The sequence below is a fragment of the Hemibagrus wyckioides genome, linkage group LG07, assembly GCF_019097595.1.
Source record: "Hemibagrus wyckioides isolate EC202008001 linkage group LG07, SWU_Hwy_1.0, whole genome shotgun sequence".
NCBI classification, from domain to species: domain Eukaryota; kingdom Metazoa; phylum Chordata; class Actinopteri; order Siluriformes; family Bagridae; genus Hemibagrus; species Hemibagrus wyckioides.
The window spans coordinates 32427450-32451396 of record NC_080716.1 but is presented as its reverse complement, the minus strand read 5'-3'; the positions used below and the strand labels follow the sequence as shown (position 1 = coordinate 32451396).

Sequence of the window (23947 nt, the reverse complement as noted above, 5' to 3'; positions counted from 1 at the left end):
CTGATTAAAATATGCTAGCTGATTATACTGCGCTATCTGATTACTCTATGCTAGCTGATATCACTATGCTAGCTGATTACAATACGCTACCTGATATCACTACGCTACCTGATTACACTACACTACGTGATTATACTATGCTACCTGATTTCACTATGTTAGCTGATTACATTACGCTATCTAATTACACTTTGCTAACTAATTTCACTACGCTAGCCGATTATTCTATGCTAGCTGATGACACTACGATTCTTTCTTAGCATATACCATCCTTGAAGGTTGGGGTCAGAGTGCAGGGTCAGTCATGATACAGCACCCCTGGAGCAGAGAGGGTTAAGGGCCTTGCTCAAGGGCCCAACAGTGGCAGCTTGGTTATACTACGCAATCTGATTACACTATACTAGCTGATTACACTATACTAGCTGATTATACTACGTTAGCTGATTTCACTACGCTACCTGATTTCACTACGCTAGCCAGTTACACTACGCTATATACTATGCTAGCTGATTACACTACGTTATCTGATTACTCTGTGCTAGCTGATAACACTACACTAGTTGATTTCCCTATGCTAGCTGATTATACTACGCTATCTGATTACTCTATGCTAGCTGATATCACTACGCTAGCTGATTACACTATGCTACCTGATATCACTGCGCTAGCTGATTACACTACGCTACCTGATTTCACTACGCTAGCCAGTTACACAACGATAGCTGAAGACACCATGCTAGCTGATTATACTATGCTAGCTGATTATACTATGCTAGCCGATTACACTACGCTATCTGATTACACTGCGCTAGCTGATTTCACTATGCTATCCTATTATTCTATGCTAGCTGAAGAGACTTTGCTAGCTGACTGCACAATTTTAGCTGATTTCATTACGCTAGCTGCTTATACTACGCTAGCTGATTACACTATGCTAGCTGATTACACTATGGTAGCTGATTACACTATACTAGCTGATTACACAATGTTAGCTGATTACACTACTGTAGCTGATACCACTATGCTAGATGATTACACTATACTAGCTGATTAAACTACGTTAGCTGATTTCACTACGCTAGCCGATTACTCTATGCTAGCTGATTACACTATGCTACCTGATATCACTGCGCTAGCTGATTACACTACGCTACCTGATTTCTCTACGCTAGCCAGTTACACTACACTATATACTATGCTAGCCGATTATACTACGCTAGCCGATTACACTATGCTATCTGATTACTCTATGCTAGCTGATTACACTACGCTAGTTGATTTCCCTATGTTAGCTGATTATACTGCGCTATCTGATTACTCTATGCTAGCTGATATAACTATGCTAGCTGATTATACTACACGATCTGATTACATTATGCTAGCTGATTACACTATGGTAGCTGATTACACTATACTAGCTGATTTCATTACGCTAGCTGATTACACTACGCTAGCTGATTATACTACGCTATCTGATTACATTATGCTAGCTGATTACACTACGCTAGCTGATTACACTATACTAGCTGATTACACTATACTAGCTGATTACACAATGTTAGCTGATTAAAATATGCTAGCTGATTACACTATGCCAGCTGATTACACTACGGTAGCTGATACCACTGCGCTAGATGATTACACTATACTAGCTGATTATACTACGTTAGCTGATTTCACTACGCTACCTGATTTCTCTACGCTAGCCAGTTACACTACACTATATACTATGCTAGCCGATTACACTATGCTATCTGATTACTCTATGCTAGCTGATTACACTACGCTAGTTGATTTCCCTATGTTAGCTGATTATACTGCGCTATCTGATTACTCTATGCTAGCTGATATCACTATGCTAGCTGATTATACTACACGATCTGATTACATTATGCTAGCTGATTACACTATACTAGCTGATTACACTATACTAGCTGATTACACAATGTTAGCTGATTAAAATATGCTAGCTGATTACACTATGCCAGCTGATTACACTACGGTAGCTGATACCACTACGCTAGATGATTACACTATACTAGCTGATTATACTACGTTAGCTGATTTCACTACGCTACCTGATTTCACTACGCTAGCCAGTTACACTACACTATATACTATGCTAGCCGATTATACTACGCTAGCCAATTACACTATGCTATCTGATTACTCTATGCTAGCTGATTACACTATGCTAGTTGATTTCCCTATGCTAGCTGATTATACTGCGCTATCTGATTACTCTATGCTAGCTGATATCACTACGCTACCTGATTACACTACACTACGTGATTATACTATGCTACCTGATTTCACTATGTTAGCTGATTACATTACGCTATCTAATTACACTTTGCTAACTAATTTCACTACGCTAGCCGATTATTCTATGCTAGCTGATGACACTACGATTCTTTCTTAGCATATACCATCCTTGAAGGTTGGGGTCAGAGTGCAGGGTCAGTCATGATACAGCACCCCTGGAGCAGAGAGGGTTAAGGGCCTTGCTCAAGGGCCCAACAGTGGCAACTTGGTGGTGCTGGGGCTGGAACCCCCGATCTTCCAGGGAACGACCCAGAGCATTAACCACTTGAGCCACCACCGCCCCTTAAAACATATACTGTCAGAAGTGGGATTCGAACCCACGCCTCCAGGGGAGACTGCGACCTGAACGCAGCGCCTTAGACCGCTCGGCCATCCTGACACATTACATAACTCTGCTAGCCGATTACACTACGCTATCTGACGACACATTGCTAGCTGACTGCACTATTCTAGCTGATTTCATTACGCTAGCTGCTTATACTACGCTAGCTGATTATACTACGTGATCTGATTACATTATGCTAGCTGATATCACTATGCTAGCTGATTACACTATACTAGCTGATTACACAATGTTAGCTGATTAAAATATGCTAGCTGATTACACTATGCCAGCTGATTACACTACGGTAGCTGATACCACTACGCTAGATGATTACACTATACTAGCTGATTATACTACGTTAGCTGATTTCACTACGCTACCTGATTTCACTACGCTAGCCAGTTACACTACACTATATACTATGCTAGCTGATTACACTACGCTAGCTGATTACACTATGCTAGCTGATTACACTACGCTAGCTGATTACACTATGGTAGCTGATTACACTATACTAGCTGATTACACTATACTAGCTGATTACACAATGTTAGTTGATTACACTACTGTAGCTGATACCACTATGCTAGATGATTACACTATACTAGCTGATTAAACTACGTTAGCTGATTTCACTACGCTAGCCGATTACTCTATGCTAGCTGATTACACTACGCTACCTGATTTCACTACGCTAGCCAGTTACACTACGATAGCCGAAGACACCATGCTAGCTGATTATACTATGCTAGCCGATTACACTACGCTATCTGATTACACTATGCTAGCTGATTTCACTATGCTATCCTATTATTCTATGCTAGCTGAAGAGACTTTGCTAGCTGACTGCACAATTTTAGCTGATTTCATTACGCTAGCTGCTTATACTACGCTATCTGATTACTCTATGCTAGCTGATTACACTATGCTAGCTGATTATACTACGTGATCTGATTACACTATGCTAGCTGATTACACTACGCTAGCTGATTACACTATGGTAGCTGATTACACTATACTAGCTGATTACACTACGCTAGTTGATTTCCCTATGTTAGCTGATTACAATATGCTAGCTGATTACACTATGCCAGCTGATTACACTACAGTAGCTGATACCACTACGCTAGATGATTACACTATACTAGCTGATTTCACTACGTTAGCCAGTTACACAAAGCTGTATACTACGCTAGCCGATTACTCTATGCTAGCTGATTACACTACGCTGCTGATTACACTATACTAGCTGATTACACTATACTAGCTGATTACACAATGTTAGCTGATTAAAATATGCTAGCTGATTACACTATGCCAGCTGATTACACTACGGTAGCTGATACCACTACGCTAGATGATTACACTATACTAGCTGATTATACTACGTTAGCTGATTTCACTACGCTACCTGATTTCACTACGCTAGCCAGTTACACTACACTATATACTATGCTAGCCGATTATACTACGCTAGCCAATTACACTATGCTATCTGATTACTCTATGCTAGCTGATTACACTACGCTAGTTGATTTCCCTATGCTAGCTGATTATACTGCGCTATCTGAATACTCTATGCTAGCTGATATCACTACGCTACCTGATTACACTACACTACGTGATTATACTATGCTACCTGATTTCACTATGTTAGCTGATTACATTACGCTATCTAATTACACTTTGCTAACTAATTTCACTACGCTAGCCGATTATTCTATGCTAGCTGATGACACTACAATTCTTTCTTAGCATATACCATCCTTGAAGGTTGGGGTCAGAGCGCAGGGTCAGTCATGATACAGCACCCCTGGAGCAGAGAGGGTTAAGGGCCTTGCTCAAGGGCCCAACAGTGGCAGCTTGGTTATACTACGCAATCTGATTACACTATACTAGCTGATTACACTATACTAGCTGATTATACTACGTTAGCTGATTTCACTACGCTACCTGATTTCACTGCGCTAGCCAGTTACACTACGCTATATACTATGCTAGCCGATTACACTACATTATCTGATTACTCTGTGCTAGCTGATTACACTACACTAGTTGATTTCCCTATGCTAGCTGATTATACTACGCTATCTGATTACTCTATGCTAGCTGATATCACTACGCTAGCTGATTACACTATGCTACCTGATATCACTGCGCTAGCTGATTACACTACGCTACCTGATTTCACTACGCTAGCCAGTTACACAACGATAGCTGAAGACACCATGCTAGCTGATTATACTATGCTAGCCGATTACACTACGCTATCTGATTACACTGCGCTAGCTGATTTCACTATGCTATCCTATTATTCTATGCTAGCTGAAGAGACTTTGCTAGCTGACTGCACAATTTTAGCTGATTTCATTACGCTAGCTGCTTATACTACGCTATCTGATTACTCTATGCTAGCTGATTACACTATGCTAGCTGATTACACAATGTTAGTTGATTACACTACTGTAGCTGATACCACTATGCTAGATGATTACACTATACTAGCTGATTAAACTACGTTAGCTGATTTCACTACGCTAGCCGATTACTCTATGCTAGCTGATTACACTACGCTACCTGATTTCACTACGCTAGCCAGTTACACTACGATAGCCGAAGACACCATGCTAGCTGATTATACTATGCTAGCCGATTACACTACGCTATCTGATTACACTGCGCTAGCTGATTTCACTATGCTATCCTATTATTCTATGCTAGCTGAAGAGACTTTGCTAGCTGACTGCACAATTTTAGCTGATTTCATTACGCTAGCTGCTTATACTACGCTATCTGATTACTCTATGCTAGCTGATTACACTATGCTAGCTGATTACACTATGGTAGCTGATTACACTATACTAGCTGATTACACAATGTTAGTTGATTACACTACTGTAGCTGATACCACTATGCTAGATGACTACACTATACTAGCTGATTAAACTACGTTAGCTGATTTCACTACGCTAGCCGATTACTCTATGCTAGCTGATTACACTACGCTACCTGATATCACTACGCTAGCCAGTTACACTACGATAGCCGAAGACACCATGCTAGCTGATTATACTATGCTAGCCGATTACACTACGCTATCTGATTACACTATGCTAGCTGATTTCACTATGCTATCCTATTATTCTATGCTAGCTGAAGAGACTTTGCTAGCTGACTGCACAATTTTAGCTGATTTCATTACGCTAGCTGCTTATACTACGCTATCTGATTACTCTATGCTAGCTGATTACACTATGCTAGCTGATTATACTACGTGATCTGATTACACTATGCTAGCTGATTACACTATGCTAGCTGATTACACTATGGTAGCTGATTACACTATACTAGCTGATTACACTACGCTAGTTGATTTCCCTATGTTAGCTGATTACAATATGCTAGCTGATTACACTATGCCAGCTGATTACACTACAGTAGCTGATACCACTACGCTAGATGATTACACTATACTAGCTGATTTCACTACGTTAGCCAGTTACACAAAGCTGTATACTACGCTAGCCGATTACTCTATGCTAGCTGATTACACTACGCTAGTTGATGTCCCTATGCTAGCTAATTGTACTACGCTATTTGATTACGCTAGCTGAATACACTATGCTACCTGATATCACTATGCTAGCTGATTACACTACGCTACCTGATTTCACTACGCTAGCCAGTTACACTACGATAGCCGATGACACCATGCTAGCTGATTATACTATGCTAGCCGATTATACTATGCTAGCCGATTACACTACGCCATTTGATTACACTTTGCTAGCTGATTTCACTCTATGAGTGCTATTCTATGCTAGCTGATTACACTATGCTAGCCTATTATCCTATGCTAGCTGATGACACTTTGCTAGCTGACTGCACTATTTTAGCTGATTTTACTACGCTATCTGATTACTCTATGCTAGCTGATTACACTATGCTAGCTGATTATACTACACGATCTGATTACATTATGCTAGCTGATTACACTATACTAGCTGATTACACAATGTTAGCTGATACCACTATGCTAGATGATTACACTATACTAGCTGATTAAACTACGTTAGCTGATTTAGCCAGTTACACTACGCTATATACTATGCTAGCCGTTTGTACTACGCTAGTTGATTTCCCTAGGCTAGCTGATTACACTACACTATCCGATTACACTAGGATTCTTTCTTCACATATCCCATCCTTGAAGGTTGGGGTCAGAGCGCAGGGTCAGTCATGATACAGCACCCCTGGAGCAGAGAGGGTTAAGGGCCTTGCTCAAGGGCCCAACAGTGGCAACTTGGTGGTGCTGGGGCTGGAACCCCCGATCTTCCAGGGAACGACCCAGAGCATTAACCACTTGAGCCACCACCGCCCCTTAAAACATATACTGTCAGAAGTGGGATTCGAACCCACGCCTCCAGGGGAGACTGCGACCTGAACGCAGCGCCTTAGACCGCTCGGCCATCCTGACACATTACATAACTCTGCTAGCCGATTACACTACGCTATCTGACGACACATTGCTAGCTGACTGCATTATTCTAGCTGATTTCATTACGCTAGCTGCTTATACTACGCTAGCTGATTATACTACGTGATCTGATTACATTATGCTAGCTGATATCACTATGCTAGCTGATTACACTATACTAGCTGATTACACAATGTTAGCTGATTAAAATATGCTAGCTGATTACACTATGCCAGCTGATTACACTACGGTAGCTGATACCACTACGCTAGATGATTACACTATACTAGCTGATTATACTACATTAGCTGATTTCACTACGCTAGCCAGTTACACTACACTATATACTATGCTAGCCCATTATACTACGCTAGCCGATTACACTATGCTATCTGATTACTCTGTGCTAGCTGATTACACTACGCTAGTTGATTTCCCTATGCTAGCGGATTATACTGCGCTATCTGATTACTCTATGCTAGCTGATATCACTATGCTAGCTGATTACAATACGCTACCTGATATCACTACGCTACCTGATTACACTACACTACGTGATTATACTATGCTACCTGATTTCACTATGTTAGCTGATTACATTACGCTATCTAATTACACTTTGCTAACTAATTTCACTACGCTAGCCGATTATTCTATGCTAGCTGATGACACTACGATTCTTTCTTAGCATATACCATCCTTGAAGGTTGGGGTCAGAGTGCAGGGTCAGTCATGATACAGCACCCCTGGAGCAGAGAGGGTTAAGGGCCTTGCTCAAGGGCCCAACAGTGGCAGCTAGGTTATACTACGCAATCTGATTACACTATACGAGCTGATTACACTATACTAGCTGATTATACTACGTTAGCTGATTTCACTACGCTACCTGATTTCACTACGCTAGCCAGTTACACTACGCTATATACTATGCTAGCTGATTACACTACGTTATCTGATTACTCTGTGCTAGCTGATTACACTACACTAGTTGATTTCCCTATGCTAGCTGATTATACTACGCTATCTGATTACTCTATGCTAGCTGATATCACTACGCTAGCTGATTACACTATGCTACCTGATATCACTGCGCTAGCTGATTACACTACGCTACCTGATTTCACTACGCTAGCCAGTTACACAACGATAGCTGAAGACACCATGCTAGCTGATTATACTATGCTAGCTGATTATACTATGCTAGCCGATTACACTACGCTATCTGATTACACTGCGCTAGCTGATTTCACTATGCTATCCTATTATTCTATGCTAGCTGAAGAGACTTTGCTAGCTGACTGCACAATTTTAGCTGATTTCATTACGCTAGCTGCTTATACTATGCTATCTGATTACTCTATGCTAGCTGATTACACTATGCTAGCTGATTATACTACGTGATCTGATTACACTATGCTAGCTGATTACACTACGCTAGCTGATTACACTATACTAGCTGATTACACTATACTAGCTGATTACACAATGTTAGTTGATTACACTACGTTAGCTGATTACAATATGCTAGCTGATTTCACTACGCTAGCCAATTATTCTATGCTAGCTGATTACACTATGCTAGCCTATTATCCTATGCTAGCTGATGACACTTTGCTAGCTGACTGCACTATTTTAGCTGATTTCACTACGCTGGCTGCTTATACTACGCTATCTGATTACTCTATGCTAGCTGATTACACTATGCTAGCTGATTATACTACACGATCTGATTACATTATGCTAGCTGATTACATTACGCTAGCTGATTACACTATGGTAGCTGATTACACTATACTAGCTGATTACACAATGTTAGCTGATTACACTACTGTAGCTGATACCACTATGCTAGATGATTACACTATACTAGCTGATTAAACTACGTTAGCTGATTTCACTATGCTAGCCAGTTACACTACGCTGTATACTACGCTAGCCGATTACTCTATGCTAGCTGATTACACTATGCTACCTGATATCACTGCGCTAGCTGATTACATTACGCTACCTGATTTCACTACGCTAGCCAGTTACACTACGATAGCCGAAGACACCATGCTAGCTGATTATACTATGCTAGCTGATTATACTATGCTAGCCGATTACACTATGCTAGCTGATTTCACTATGCTATCCTATTATTCTATGCTAGCTGATTTCACTATGCTAGCCAATTATTCTATGCTAGCTGATTAGACTATGCTAGCTGACTGCACTATTTTAGCTGATTTCACTACGCTGGCTGCTTATACTACGCTATCTGATTTCACTTCGCTAGCCAGTTACACTACGCTATATACTATGCTAGCCGATTATTCTATGCTAGCTGATTAGACTATGCTAGCTGACTGCACTATTTTAGCTGATTTCACTACGCTAGCTGCTTATACTACGCTATCTGATTACTCTATGCTAGCTGATTACACTATGCTAGCTGATTATACTACGTGATCTGATTACACTATGCTAGCTGATTACACTATGCTAGCTGATTACACTATGGTAGCTGATTACACTATACTAGCTGATTACACTACGCTAGTTGATTTCCCTATGTTAGCTGATTACAATATGCTAGCTGATTACACTATGCCAGCTGATTACACTACAGTAGCTGATACCACTACGCTAGATGATTACACTATACTAGCTGATTTCACTACGTTAGCCAGTTACACAAAGCTGTATACTACGCTAGCCGATTACTCTATGCTAGCTGATTACACTACGCTAGTTGATGTCCCTATGTTAGCTAATTATACTACGCTATTTGATTACGCTAGCTGAATACACTATGCTACCTGATATCACTATGCTAGCTGATTACACTACGCTACCTGATTTCACTACGCTAGCCAGTTACACTACGATAGCCGACGACACCATGCTAGCTGATTATACTATGCTAGCCGATTATACTATGCTAGCCGATTACACTACGCTATTTGATTACACTTTGCTAGCTGATTTCACTCTATGAGTGCTATTCTATGCTAGCTGATTACACTATGCTAGCCTATTATCCTATGCTAGCTGATGACACTGCTAGCTGACTGCACTATTTTAGCTGATTTCACTACGCTGGCTGCTTATACTACGCTATCTGATTACTCTATGCTAGCTGATTACACTATGCTAGCTGATTATACTACACGATCTGATTACATTATGCTAGCTGATTACATTACGCTAGCTGATTACACTATGGTAGCTGATTACACTATACTAGCTGATTACACAATGTTAGCTGATTACACTACTGTAGCTGATACCACTATGCTAGATGATTACACTATACTAGCTGATTAAACTACGTTAGCTGATTTAGCCAGTTACACTACGCTATATACTATGCTAGCCGATTATACTACGCTAGTTGATTTCCCTAGGCTAGCTGATTACACTACTGTAGCTGATACCACTATGCTAGATGATTACACTATACTAGCTGATTAAACTACGTTAGCTGATTTCACTACGCTAGCCGATTACTCTATGCTAGCTGATTACACTACGCTACCTGATTTCACTACGCTAGCCAGTTACACTACGATAGCCGAAGACACCATGCTAGCTGATTATACTATGCTAGCCGATTACACTACGCTATCTGATTACACTATGCTAGCTGATTTCACTATGCTATCCTATTATTCTATGCTAGCTGAAGAGACTTTGCTAGCTGACTGCACAATTTTAGCTGATTTCATTACGCTAGCTGCTTATACTACGCTATCTGATTACTCTATGCTAGCTGATTACACTATGCTAGCTGATTATACTACGTGATCTGATTACACTATGCTAGCTGATTACACTACGCTAGCTGATTACATTATGGTAGCTGATTACACTATACTAGCTGATTACACTACGCTAGTTGATTTCCCTATGTTAGCTGATTACAATATGCTAGCTGATTACACTATGCCAGCTGATTACACTACAGTAGCTGATACCACTACGCTAGATGATTACACTATACTAGCTGATTTCACTACGTTAGCCAGTTACACAAAGCTGTATACTACGCTAGCCGATTACTCTATGCTAGCTGATTACACTACGCTGCTGATTACACTATACTAGCTGATTACACTATACTAGCTGATTACACAATGTTAGCTGATTAAAATATGCTAGCTGATTACACTATGCCAGCTGATTACACTACGGTAGCTGATACCACTACGCTAGATGATTACACTATACTAGCTGATTATACTACGTTAGCTGATTTCACTACGCTACCTGATTTCACTACGCTAGCCAGTTACACTACACTATATACTATGCTAGCCGATTATACTACGCTAGCCAATTACACTATGCTATCTGATTACTCTATGCTAGCTGATTACACTACGCTAGTTGATTTCCCTATGCTAGCTGATTATACTGCGCTATCTGAATACTCTATGCTAGCTGATATCACTACGCTACCTGATTACACTACACTACGTGATTATACTATGCTACCTGATTTCACTATGTTAGCTGATTACATTACGCTATCTAATTACACTTTGCTAACTAATTTCACTACGCTAGCCGATTATTCTATGCTAGCTGATGACACTACAATTCTTTGTTAGCATATACCATCCTTGAAGGTTGGGGTCAGAGCGCAGGGTCAGTCATGATACAGCACCCCTGGAGCAGAGAGGGTTAAGGGCCTTGCTCAAGGGCCCAACAGTGGCAACTTGGTGGTGCTGGGGCTGGAACCCCCGATCTTCCAGGGAACGACCCAGAGCATTAACCACTTGAGCCACCACCGCCCCTTAAAACATATACTGTCAGAAGTGGGATTCGAACCCACGCCTCCAGGGGAGACTGCGACCTGAACGCAGCGCCTTAGACCGCTCGGCCATCCTGACACATTACATAACTCTGCTAGCCGATTACACTACGCTATCTGACGACACATTGCTAGCTGACTGCACTATTCTAGCTGATTTCATTACGCTAGCTGCTTATACTACGCTAGCTGATTATACTACGTGATCTGATTACATTATGCTAGCTGATATCACTATGCTAGCTGATTACACTATACTAGCTGATTACACTATACTAGCTGATTACACAATGTTAGCTGATTAAAATATGCTAGCTGATTACACTATGCCAGCTGATTACACTACGGTAGCTGATACCACTATGCTAGATGATTACACTATACTAGCTGATTATACTACGTTAGCTGATTTCACTACGCTACCTGATTTCACTACGCTAGCCAGTTACACTACACTATATACTATGCTAGCCGATTATACTACGCTAGCCGATTACACTATGCTATCTGATTACTCTATGCTAGCTGATTACACTACGCTAGTTGATTTCCCTATGCTAGCTGATTATACTGCGCTATCTGATTACTCTATGCTAGCTGATATCACTATGCTAGCTGATTACAATACGCTACCTGATATCACTACGCTACCTGATTACACTACACTACGTGATTATACTATGCTACCTGATTTCACTATGTTAGCTGATTACATTACGCTATCTAATTACACTTTGCTAACTAATTTCACTACGCTAGCCGATTATTCTATGCTAGCTGATGACACTACGATTCTTTCTTAGCATATACCATCCTTGAAGGTTGGGGTCAGAGTGCAGGGTCAGTCATGATACAGCACCCCTGGAGCAGAGAGGGTTAAGGGCCTTGCTCAAGGGCCCAACAGTGGCAGCTTGGTTATACTACGCAATCTGATTACACTATACTAGCTGATTACACTATACTAGCTGATTACACTACGTTAGCTGATTTCACTACGCTACCTGATTTCACTACGCTAGCCAGTTACACTACGCTATATACTATGCTAGCCGATTACACTACGTTATCTGATTACTCTGTGCTAGCTGATTACACTACGCTAGTTGATTTCCCTATGCTAGCTGATTATACTACGCTATCTGATTACTCTATGCTAGCTGATATCACTACGCTAGCTGATTACACTATGCTACCTGATATCACTATGCTAGCTGATTACACTACGCTACCTGATTTCACTACGCTAGCCAGTTACACAACGATAGCTGAAGACACCATGCTAGCTGATTATACTATGCTAGCTGATTATACTATGCTAGCCGATTACACTACACTATCTGATTACACTGCGCTAGCTGATTTCACTATGCTATCCTATTATTCTATGCTAGCTGAAGAGACTTTGCTAGCTGACTGCACAATTTTAGCTGATTTCATTACGCTAGCTGCTTATACTATGCTATCTGATTACTCTATGCTAGCTGATTACACTATGCTAGCTGATTATACTACGTGATCTGATTACACTATGCTAGCTGATTACACTACGCTAGCTGATTACACTATACTAGCTGATTACACTATACTAGCTGATTACACAATGTTAGTTGATTACACTACGTTAGCTGATTACAATATGCTAGCTGATTTCACTACGCTAGCCAATTATTCTATGCTAGCTGATTACACTATGCTAGCCTATTATCCTATGCTAGCTGATGACACTTTGCTAGCTGACTGCACTATTTTAGCTGATTTCACTACGCTGGCTGCTTATACTACGCTAGCTGATTACTCTATGCTAGCTGATTACACTATGCTAGCTGATTATACTACACGATCTGATTACATTATGCTAGCTGATTACATTACGCTAGCTGATTACACTATGGTAGCTGATTACACTATGCTAGCTGATTACACTATGGTAGCTGATTACACTATACTAGCTGATTACACAATGTTAGCTGATTACACTACTATAGCTGATACCACTATGCTAGATGATTACACTATACTAGCTGATTAAACTACGTTAGCTGATTTCACTATGCTAGCCAGTTACACTACGCTGTATACTACGCTAGCCGATTACTCTATGCTAGCTGATTACACTATGCTACCTGATATCACTGCGCTAGCTGATTACATTACGCTACCTGATTTCACTACGCTAGCCAGTTACACTACGATAGCCGAAGACACCATGCTAGCTGATTATACTATGCTAGCCGATTACACTATGCTAGCTGATTTCACTATGCTATCCTATTATTCTATGCTAGCTGATTTCACTATGCTAGCCAATTATTCTATGCTAGCTGATTAGACTATGCTAGCTGACTGCACTATTTTAGCTGATTTCACAACGCTGGCTGCTTATACTACGCTATCTGATTTCACTTCGCTAGCCAGTTACACTACGCTATATACTATGCTAGCCGATTATTCTATGCTAGCTGATTAGACTATGCTAGCTGACTGCACTATTTTAGCTGATTTCACTACGCTAGCTGCTTATACTACGCTATCTGATTACTCTATGCTAGCTGATTACACTATGCTAGCTGATTATACTACGTGATCTGATTACACTATGCTAGCTGATTACACTATGCTAGCTGATTACACTATGATAGCTGATTACACTATATTAGCTGATTACACTACGCTAGTTGATTTCCCTATGTTAGCTGATTACAATATGCTAGCCGATTACACTACACTATCTGATTACACTGCGCTAGCTGATTTCACTATGCTATCCTATTATTCTATGCTAGCTGAAGAGACTTTGCTAGCTGACTGCACAATTTTAGCTGATTTCATTACGCTAGCTGCTTATACTATGCTATCTGATTACTCTATGCTAGCTGATTACACTATGCTAGCTGATTATACTACGTGATCTGATTACACTATGCTAGCTGATTACACTACGCTAGCTGATTACACTATACTAGCTGATTACACTATACTAGCTGATTACACAATGTTAGTTGATTACACTACGTTAGCTGATTACAATATGCTAGCTGATTTCACTACGCTAGCCAATTATTCTATGCTAGCTGATTACACTATGCTAGCCTATTATCCTATGCTAGCTGATGACACTTTGCTAGCTGACTGCACTATTTTAGCTGATTTCACTACGCTGGCTGCTTATACTACGCTAGCTGATTACTCTATGCTAGCTGATTACACTATGCTAGCTGATTATACTACACGATCTGATTACATTATCCTAGCTGATTACATTCTGCTAGCTGATTACACTATGGTAGCTGATTACACTATACTAGCTGATTACACTATACTAGCTGATTACACAATGTTAGTTGATTACACTACTGTAGCTGATACCACTATGCTAGATGATTACACTATACTAGCTGATTAAACTACGTTAGCTGATTTCACTACGCTAGCCGATTACTCTATGCTAGCTGATTACACTATGCTACCTGATATCACTGCGCTAGCTGATTACACTACGCTACCTGATTTCACTACGCTAGCCAGTTACACTACGATAGCCGAAGACACCATGCTAGCTGATTATACTATGCTAGCCGATTACACTATGCTAGCTGATTTCACTATGCTATCCTATTATTCTATGCTAGCTGATTTCACTATGCTAGCCAATTATTCTATGCTAGCTGATTAGACTATGCTAGCTGACTGCACTATTTTAGCTGATTTCACAACGCTGGCTGCTTATACTACGCTATCTGATTTCACTTCGCTAGCCAGTTACACTACGCTATATACTATGCTAGCCGATTATTCTATGCTAGCTGATTAGACTATGCTAGCTGACTGCACAATTTTAGCTGATTTCATTACGCTAGCTGCTTATACTACGCTATCTGATTACTCTATGCTAGCTGATTACACTATGCTAGCTGATTATACTACGTGATCTGATTACACTATGCTAGCTGATTACACTATGCTAGCTGATTACACTATGGTAGCTGATTACACTATATTAGCTGATTACACTACGCTAGTTGATTTCCCTATGTTAGCTGATTACAATATGCTAGCTGATTACACTATGCCAGCTGATTACACTACAGTAGCTGATACCACTACGCTAGATGATTACACTATACTAGCTGATTTCACTACGTTAGCCAGTTACACAAAGCTGTATACTACGCTAGCCGATTACTCTATGCTAGCTGATTACACTACGCTAGTTGATGTCCCTATGCTAGCTAATTATACTACGCTATTTGATTACGCTAGCTGAATACACTATGCTACCTGATATCACTATGCTAGCTGATTACACTACGCTACCTGATTTCACTACGCTAGCCAGTTACACTACGATAGCCGACGACACCATGCTAGCTGATTATACTATGCTAGCCGATTATACTATGCTAGCCGATTACACTACGCTATTTGATTACACTTTGCTAGCTGATTTCACTCTATGAGTGCTATTCTATGCTAGCTGATTACACTATGCTAGCCTATTATCCTATGCTAGCTGATGACACTTTGCTAGCTGACTGCACTATTTTAGCTGATTTCACTACGCTGGCTGCTTATACTACGCTATCTGATTACTCTATGCTAGCTGATTACACTATGCTAGCTGATTATACTACACGATCTGATTACATTATGCTAGCTGATTACATTACGCTAGCTGATTACACTATGGTAGCTGATTACACTATACTAGCTGATTACACTACTGTAGCTGATACCACTATGCTAGATGATTACACTATACTAGCTGATTTAGCCAGTTACACTACGCTATATACTATGCTAGCCGATTATACTACGCTAGTTGATTTCCCTAGGCTAGCTGATTACACTACACTATCCGATTACACTAGGATTCTTTCTTCACATATCCCATCCTTGAAGGTTGGGGTCAGAGCGCAGGGTCAGTCATGATACAGCACCCCTGGAGCAGAGAGGGTTAAGGGCCTTGCTCAAGGGCCCAACAGTGGCAACTTGGTGGTGCTGGGGCTGGAACCCCCGATCTTCCAGGGAACGACCCAGAGCATTAACCACTTGAGCCACCACCGCCCCTTAAAACATATACTGTCAGAAGTGGGATTCGAACCCACGCCTCCAGGGGAGACTGCGACCTGAACGCAGCGCCTTAGACCGCTCGGCCATCCTGACACATTACATAACTATGCTAGCCGATTACACTACGCTATCTGACGACACATTGCTAGCTGACTGCACTATTCTAGCTGATTTCATTACGCTAGCTGCTTATACTACGCTAGCTGATTACACTATGCTAGCTGATTATACTACACGATCTGATTACATTATCCTAGCTGATTACATTATGCTAGCTGATTACACTATGGTAGCTGATTACACTATACTAGCTGATTACACAATGTTAGCTGATTAAAACATGCTAGCTGATTACACTATGCCAGCTGATTACACTACGGTAGCTGATACCACTATGCTAGATGATTACACTATACTAGCTGATTATACTACGTTAGCTGATTTCACTACGCTACCTGATTTCACTACGCTAGCCAGTTACACTACACTATATACTATGCTAGCCGATTATACTACGCTAGCCGATTACACTATGCTATCTGATTACTCTATGCTAGCTGATTACACTACGCTAGTTGATTTCCCTATGCTAGCTGATTATACTGCGCTATCTGATTACTCTATGCTAGCTGATATCACTATGCTAGCTGATTACAATACGCTACCTGATATCACTACGCTACCTGATTACACTACACTACGTGATTATACTATGCTACCTGATTTCACTATGTTAGCTGATTACATTACGCTATCTAATTACACTTTGCTAACTAATTTCACTACGCTAGCCGATTATTCTATGCTAGCTGATGACACTACGATTCTTTCTTAGCATATACCATCCTTGAAGGTTGGGGTCAGAGTGCAGGGTCAGTCATGATACAGCACCCCTGGAGCAGAGAGGGTTAAGGGCCTTGCTCAAGGGCCCAACAGTGGCAGCTTGGTTATACTACGCAATCTGATTACACTATACTAGCTGATTACACTATACTAGCTGATTACACTATACTAGCTGATTATACTACGTTAGCTGATTTCACTACGCTACCTGATTTCACTACGCTAGCCAGTTACACTACGCTATATACTATGCTAGCCGATTACACTACGTTATCTGATTACTCTGTGCTAGCTGATTACACTACGCTAGTTGATTTCCCTATGCTAGCTGATTATACTACGCTATCTGATTACTCTATGCTAGCTGATATCACTACGCTAGCTGATTACACTATGCTACCTGATATCACTGCGCTAGCTGATTACACTACGCTACCTGATTTCACTACGCTAGCCAGTTACACAACGATAGCTGAAGACACCATGCTAGCTGATTATACTATGCTAGCTGATTATACTATGCTAGCCGATTACACTACGCTATCTGATTACACTGCGCTAGCTGATTTCACTATGCTATCCTATTATTCTATGCTAGCTGAAGAGACTTTGCTAGCTGACTGCACAATTTTAGCTGATTTCATTACGCTAGCTGCTTATACTATGCTATCTGATTACTCTATGCTAGCTGATTACACTATGCTAGCTGATTATACTACGTGATCTGATTACACTATGCTAGCTGATTACACTACGCTAGCTGATTACACTATACTAGCTGATTACACTATACTAGCTGATTACACAATGTTAGTTGATTACACTACGTTAGCTGATTACAATATGCTAGCTGATTTCACTACGCTAGCCAATTATTCTATGCTAGCTGATTACACTATGCTAGCCTATTATCCTATGCTAGCTGATGACACTTTGCTAGCTGACTGCACTATTTTAGCTGATTTCACTACGCTGGCTGCTTATACTACGCTATCTGATTACTCTATGCTAGCTGATTACACTATGCTAGCTGATTATACTACACGATCTGATTACATTATCCTAGCTGATTATATTATGCTAGCTGATTACACTATGGTAGCTGATTACACTATACTAGCTGATTACACAATGTTAGTTGATTACACTACTGTAGCTGATACCACTATGCTAGATGATTACACTATACTAGCTGATTAAACTACGTTAGCTGATTTCACTACGCTAGCCGATTACTCTATGCTAGCTGATTACACTATGCTACCTGATATCACTGCGCTAGCTGATTACACTACGCTACCTGATTTCACTACGCTAGCCAGTTACACTACGATAGCCGAAGACACCATTCTAGCTGATTATACTATGCTAGCCGATTACACTACGCTATCTGATTACACTATGCTAGCTGATTTCACTATGCTATCCTATTATTCTATGCTAGCTGAAGAGACTTTGCTAGCTGACTGCACAATTTTAGCTGATTTCATTACGCTAGCTGCTTATACTACGCTATCTGATTACTCTATGCTAGCTGATTACACTATGCTAGCTGATTATACTACGTGATCTGATTACACTATGCTAGCTGATTACACTATGCTAGCTGATTACACTATGGTAGCTGATTACACTATACTAGCTGATTACACTACGCTAGTTGATTTCCCTATGTTAGCTGATTACAATATGCTAGCTGATTACACTATGCCAGCTGATTACACTACAGTAGCTGATACCACTACGCTAGATGATTACACTATACTAGCTGATTTCACTACGTTAGCCAGTTACACAAAGCTGTATACTACGCTAGCCGATTACTCTATGCTAGCTGATTACACTACGCTAGTTGATGTCCCTATGCTAGCTAATTATACTACGCTATTTGATTACGCTAGCTGAATACACTATGCTACCTGATATCACTATGCTAGCTGATTACACTACGCTACCTGATTTCACTACGCTAGCCAGTTACACTACGATAGCCGACGACACCATGCTAGCTGATTATACTATGCTAGCCGATTATACTATGCTAGCCGATTACACTACGCTATTTGATTACACTTTGCTAGCTGATTTCACTCTATGAGTGCTATTCTATGCTAGCTGATTACACTATGCTAGCCTATTATCCTATGCTAGCTGATGACACTTTGCTAGCTGACTGCACTATTTTAGCTGATTTCACTACGCTGGCTGCTTATACTACGCTATCTGATTACTCTATGCTAGCTGATTACACTATGCTAGCTGATTATACTACACGATCTGATTACATTATGCTAGCTGATTACATTACACTAGCTGATTACACTATGGTAGCTGATTACACTATACTAGCTGATTACACAATGTTAGCTGATTACACTACTGTAGCTGATACCACTATGCTAGATGATTACACTATACTAGCTGATTAAACTACGTTAGCTGATTTAGCCAGTTACACTACGCTATATACTATGCTAGCCGATTATACTACGCTAGTTGATTTCCCTAGGCTAGCTGATTACACTACACTATCCGATTACACTAGGATTCTTTCTTCACATATCCCATCCTTGAAGGTTGGGGTCAGAGCGCAGGGTCAGTCATGATACAGCACCCCTGGAGCAGAGAGGGTCAAGGGCCTTGCTCAAGGGCCCAACAGTGGCAACTTGGTGGTGCTGGGGCTGGAACCCCCGATCTTCCAGGGAACGACCCAGAGCATTAACCACTTGAGCCACCACCGCCCCTTAAAACATATACTGTCAGAAGTGGGATTCGAACCCACGCCTCCAGGGGAGACTGCGACCTGAACGCAGCGCCTTAGACCGCTCGGCCATCCTGACACATTACATAACTCTGCTAGCCGATTACACTACGCTATCTGACGACACATTGCTAGCTGACTGCACTATTCTAGCTGATTTCATTACGCTAGCTGCTTATACTACGCTAGCTGATTATACTACGTGATCTGATTACATTATGCTAGCTGATATCACTATGCTAGCTGATTACACTATACTAGCTGATTACACTATACTAGCTGATTACACAATGTTAGCTGATTAAAATATGCTAGCTGATTACACTATGCCAGCTGATTACACTACGGTAGCTGATACCACTACGCTAGATGATTACACTATACTAGCTGATTATACTACGTTAGCTGATTTCACTACGCTACCTGATTTCACTACGCTAGCCAGTTACACTACACTATATATTATGCTAGCCGATTATACTACGCTAGCCGATTACACTATGCTATCTGATTACTCTATGCTAGCTGATTACACTACGCTAGTTGATTTCCCTATGCTAGCTGATTATACTGCGCTATCTGATTACTCTATGCTAGCTGATATCACTATGCTAGCTGATTACAATACGCTACCTGATATCACTACGCTACCTGATTACACTACACTACGTGATTATACTATGCTACCTGATTTCACTATGTTAGCTGATTACATTACGCTATCTAATTACACTTTGCTAACTAATTTCACTACGCTAGCCGATTATTCTATGCTAGCTGATGACACTACGATTCTTTCTTAGCATATACCATCCTTGAAGGTTGGGGTCAGAGCGCAGGGTCAGTCATGATACAGCACCCCTGGAGCAGAGAGGGTTAAGGGCCTTGCTCAAGGGCCCAACAGTGGCAGCTTGGTTATACTACGCAATCTGATTACACTATACTAGCTGATTACACTATACTAGCTGATTACACTATACTAGCTGATTACACAATGTTAGTTGATTACACTACGTTAGCTGATTACAATATGCTAGCTGATTATACTATGCTAGCCGATTATACTATGCTAGCCGATTACACTACGCTAATTGATTACACTTTGCTAGCTGATTTCACTACGCTAGCCAATTATTCTATGCTAGCTGATTACACTATGCTAGCCTATTATCCTATGCTAGCTGATGACACTTTGCTAGCTGACTGCACTATTTTAGCTGATTTCACTACGCTGGCTGCTTATACTACGCTATCTGATTACTCTATGCTAGCTGATTACACTATGCTAGCTGATTATACTACACGATCTGATTATATTATGCTAGCTGATTACATTACGCTAGCTGATTACACTATGGTAGCTGATTACACTATACTAGCTGATTACACAATGTTAGCTGATTACACTACTGTAGCTGATACCACTATGCTAGATGATTACACTATACTAGCTGATTAAACTACGTTAGCTGATTTCACTATGCTAGCCAGTTACACTACGCTGTATACTACGCTAGCCGATTACTCTATGCTAGCTGATTACACTATGCTACCTGATATCACTGCGCTAGCTGATTACATTACGCTACCTGATTTCACTACGCTAGCCAGTTACACTACGATAGCCGAAGACACCATGCTAGCTGATTATACTATGCTAGCTGATTTCACTATGCTAGCTGATTTCACTATGCTATCCTATTATTCTATGCTAGCTGATTTCACTATGCTAGCCAATTATTCTATGCTAGCTGATTAGACTATGCTAGCTGACTGCACTATTTTAGCTGATTTCACTACGCTGGCTGCTTATACTACGCTATCTGATTTCACTTCGCTAGCCAGTTACACTACGCTATATACTATGCTAGCCGATTATACTACACTAGTTGATTTCCCTAGGCTAGCTGATTACACTACACTATCCGTTTACACTAGGATTCTTTCTTCACATATCCCATCCTTGAAGGTTGGGGTCAGAGCACAGGGTCAGTCATGATACAGCACCCCTGGAGCAGAGAGGGTTAAGGGCCTTGCTCAAGGGCCCAACAGTGGCAACTTGGTGGTGCTGGGGCTGGAACCCCCGATCTTCCAGGGAACGACCCAGAGCATTAACCACTTGAGCCACCACCGCCCCTTAAAACATATACTGTCAGAAGTGGGATTCGAACCCACGCCTCCAGGGGAGACTGCGACCTGAACGCAGCGCCTTAGACCGCTCGGCCATCCTGACACATTACATAACTCTGCTAGCCAATTACACTACGCTATCTGACGACACATTGCTAGCTGACTGCACTATTCTAGCTGATTTTATTACGCTAGCTGCTTATACTACGCTAGCTGCTTATACTACGTGATCTGATTACATTATGCTAGCTGATATCACTATGCTAGCTGATTACACTATACTAGCTGATTACACTATACTAGCTGATTACACAATGTTAGCTGATTAAAATATGCTAGCTGATTACACTACGGTAGCTGATACCACTACGCTAGATGATTACACTATACTAGCTGATTATACTACGTTAGCTGATTTCACTACGCTACCTGATTTCTCTACGCTAGCCAGTTACACTACACTATATACTATGCTAGCCGATTATACTATGCTAGCCGATTACACTACGCTATCTGATTTCACTATGCTAGCCAATTATTCTATGCTAGCTGACTGCACTATTTTAGCTGATTTCACTACGCTAGCTGCTTATACTATGCTATCTGATTACTCTATGCTAGCTGATTATACTACGCTATCTGATTACACTATGCTAGATTATACTAGAGTAGCTGATTACACAATGTTAGCTGATTACAATATGCTAGCTGATTACACTATGCTAGCCGATTATACTACACTAGCCGATTTCACTACGCTAGCCGATGACACTACGCTAGTTGATTTCCCTATGCTAGCTAAATATACTATGCTATTTGATTACTCTATGCTAGCTGATATCAATACGCTAGCTGATTACACTATGGTAGCTGATTACACTAATTAGTACATCCCTAATGGAAACCAATCTACTGATTTCCAGTCAGACCCTGAAACGTTCCATTAGTGATTTTCCTTATCACTGTATTCACACACACACACACACACACACACACACACACGAGTGGTGATTGATTTGTTTTGACTAACACAGCATGTCACATCAATATCAATGAACACACTTTCACTCAAATCTTTCTTTCTTCCTTTGATTGCTTTCCTTTCTTCTTTTTTTATTTTCATTCCTTTTTTTCTTCTTTCCCTATTTTTTTTTATTTATTTTCCTTCTGGAGATCTTTTCCTTTTCCCTTTTGCATTCATTCCTTCATACATTTATT

At 40.7% G+C, this 23947-nt stretch overlaps 6 non-coding genes across 6 annotated transcripts; all 6 read right to left on the bottom strand.

Annotated features, from left to right (window-relative positions):
* Window positions 1–2621: 2621 nt before the first annotated feature.
* On the bottom strand, window positions 2622–2704 carry trnal-cag (transfer RNA leucine (anticodon CAG)). The gene has a single exon. It is a non-coding gene; the product is annotated as a tRNA-Leu (tRNA).
* Window positions 2705–7044: 4340 nt separating this feature from the next.
* trnal-cag (transfer RNA leucine (anticodon CAG)) lies at window positions 7045–7127 on the bottom strand. The gene has a single exon. It is a non-coding gene; the product is annotated as a tRNA-Leu (tRNA).
* A 4794-nt stretch (window positions 7128–11921) lies between these two features.
* Window positions 11922–12004, bottom strand: trnal-cag (transfer RNA leucine (anticodon CAG)). The gene has a single exon. It is a non-coding gene; the product is annotated as a tRNA-Leu (tRNA).
* A 5001-nt stretch (window positions 12005–17005) lies between these two features.
* On the bottom strand, window positions 17006–17088 carry trnal-cag (transfer RNA leucine (anticodon CAG)). The gene has a single exon. It is a non-coding gene; the product is annotated as a tRNA-Leu (tRNA).
* Window positions 17089–20595: 3507 nt separating this feature from the next.
* On the bottom strand, window positions 20596–20678 carry trnal-cag (transfer RNA leucine (anticodon CAG)). Its single transcript has one exon. It is a non-coding gene; the product is annotated as a tRNA-Leu (tRNA).
* Window positions 20679–22749: 2071 nt separating this feature from the next.
* Window positions 22750–22832, bottom strand: trnal-cag (transfer RNA leucine (anticodon CAG)). The gene has a single exon. It is a non-coding gene; the product is annotated as a tRNA-Leu (tRNA).
* Between the last annotated feature and the right edge of the window lie 1115 nt (window positions 22833–23947).